This window comes from Solanum verrucosum, unplaced genomic scaffold, assembly GCF_900185275.1.
Source record: "Solanum verrucosum unplaced genomic scaffold, falcon-dt-bn FXZP01000084.1, whole genome shotgun sequence".
In the NCBI taxonomy this organism is placed as follows: Eukaryota; Viridiplantae; Streptophyta; class Magnoliopsida; order Solanales; family Solanaceae; genus Solanum; species Solanum verrucosum.
In genome coordinates, this window is record NW_026019846.1 from 248,530 (window position 1) to 251,421 (window position 2,892).

At 31.3% G+C, this 2,892-nt stretch overlaps 1 pseudogene; it reads right to left on the reverse strand.

The window, feature by feature from the left end:
- Positions 1–278: 278 nt before the first annotated feature.
- On the reverse strand, positions 279–2,692 carry LOC125816780 (uncharacterized; annotated as a pseudogene).
- Positions 2,693–2,892: the final 200 nt, after the last annotated feature.

Consider the following 2,892-nt stretch of genomic DNA (forward strand, 5'->3'; position numbering starts at 1 on the left):
TGTATATATATTATTGGTGCAGTTCCACAAATATTATACTTTTGAGCTATTGCAGTAATTTTATAACATAAAATACACATAAATCGTTCATGATAAGAAATGTTCATTACCAAATTTATAATTCAAGATCCATGGTTGGCTAATATCAATAAAAGCAAAATATACAAATACCTTTTTACCATTCAAAAAAAGGCGAAACATATGCACCACACTGTTTTCAATCTTCAAAAATAAAAGATTTCTATAACATCAGTAAGTTAACATCAACAATTCAGCTCCTATGTCAAGTCTTCACTACATCTTTCATCTCCTTCTTCGATTTCATCACCTACATACAATTAGAAAAAATATAAATAATTTAGCAATTTTTTCGCAAAAGCTTAATGGATCCACAGCAGTCATATATTACAAAGTTATTACTCTATATATCTAAGACATACATATATAAACTCAATAAACTCAAATAACATTAAACTATATATATGTTATAGCTGTTTGTTTTAGACTATATTATGTACATCTTTCACATTCCTCAAATATGGATGGAATTTTTCTATCTGCAGTTTCTATAGGCTGTTTCAACACACTTTCACTACAAATAATGGAAGCAGTACTAGTATTGAATTGCAAAGGAACTCTTTTTTCTTTGATAGCAATGCCTTCTCAGCAACTGATCCTGAAGACATCAAATCGTCCGAATATTTCCATACACAACTTTTACAAGGCAATGCATTAATCACCAATAATCAAATAACTCAAGATTTATACAATGAAAAATCAAACATACAATTCACAACACAAGGTTCATTGCTATAGAACCAATAACAACAACTTTCTTTACAAACTGCAAACATATACAATAAGCACTCACAGAGAATTCCAAATTCCTTTGGACAGTTTTCATAGACTATTTTTGTGTATGCTTTGAATTGAATGGTTAATACATTATTTCCTATTGAAGTGTTCATTCAAAATGCTTTCCTATTCAACCTTAAAGAATCAGTAGGAAGATTGTGATTATCTGTAAAATAGTCTTAAATCCTTTTGAAGTTTTCACAAACTCTTTCATTGATTTTAACCATTGTACAAGACACATCTCTATCATAATTGGCCTTTTTCATAATTGTACAATTGATGAAAAGCACATAATTCCTTAAATGGTTGTCTATCCTTGTCTTCTGCTGATAGAGATAGTTTCAACTTTTGACAGTCTTTAAGTCATTTCCACTTTCCATAGGGACTAAACTATATATATGTTTTAGCTGTTTGTTTTAGACTATGTTATGTACATCTTTCACATTCTTCAAATATGGACGGAATTTTTCTATCTGCAGTTTCTATAGTGCTGTTTCAGCATACTTTTACTACAAATAAGCTCCACAATTTAGTACATTACCCTTCAAAATAAAAATACAGATGACAGCACATTCACATTTTCATAGTACTTTAGCTTTAATACCATATTTTAGCAAAAATTCTGTAGATTTTAGGACTCTAAAAACTTCACAAAAATAATCTGCCCAATTCAGCATAATTAAATACGCTAAACTTCACATTTGAACACTTTAAATTCACTAAAAAATTTCAGGTGTGTACTCATTTAAGGTAGCAGACAATTAGTGCATTCCGATCCTCAAGTCTGTGAAATAAAACAGGGCATTACTAATTCCTCAAGTCTCTGAACTAAAACTGCCCCATCTTGTTTTTTAAAATCAGTACTTCACGCTATATCTTTCAACACTATCACCAAGAACAGTTCCATTCCATTTATCACAATTTTCTTCCACACCCAAAGAACATACATACTTCACCACACCCTCCACATCACCATCAATAAAAAAAAATGGAGAAGAACATAAAGAAAAAAGAGTCGCAATAGAAAAATAAACAAAGTCGCAACAGAGAAAGAAGAAGAAGAAGAAGAAACAGTCAAAACATAGAATTAGCGACACCAACCTTGCTCAACCCTTTGAACAGAAGTAGATTCTCTTGGTGAAGGAATGGACAATGCTGCCAGTATGTTAGGATCAATTAATCTCGCATGCTTAAGTTGTGCAATTACATCTGCAATAATTTCATGTCTCACTGTTTTCTTTTGTTCCTCCATTTGTTTCTCCATATTCTGCATCCTTTCTTGCATTTAATGCATTCCATCAGTTGTTGCATTTAAAGTTGATTCCAAATTGCCAACTTTTTTTTCAAAGTAGTCTTTGTAACTCCTACTCTACATAGTCTTAGAAGTCCTGAATGTTCAGGACCCATGACGCTTGAAAATGCATCAACATACTCATCATTTATGCTCATTTGTTTTTCAATCTCCTCCATTTCAGCCTACCAAAGCAATTCCAACAAACACAATCTTATGAAATAAATAATTGATCTCAATAAAAAAAAAATGAAAATAGACAGTACTCATACAATTTTACTAGTAGTATTTTCATTCAAAGCCTTGTACAAACGCTCGGGTTTTCTTGTTCTTGTAACCACAAAGAGATCCTTAGATGATACTGTCTCCTTATATTTCTCCTAGTCACATTGAAATGTATATCAAAAATTGTTTAAATGACATGTTAAGACTAGATAATAAATAAGAGAACACACCAGCTTATTACGGACTAAAGCGAAACTCTTTTTGCCAGAAGTGTGTGGATTCATCAGCTTTTTTTTTATTCTTAGTATTTGTTTCTGACATTTTCTGCAAAGAAATTAATCAATTATGTTTACCGACGGCATATTAGTGTTATATAGTGTACTAGACGAGGCCAATATCTCAATATTTCTTTTTTAACAAGTCCAATTGAATAGAAAGAGCGAGTAACAGATTTGGGAGGCTACTATAATTATCAAACTCACAACATTAGTCAAGTTTTAATTCAAGCCAATATAGAGACC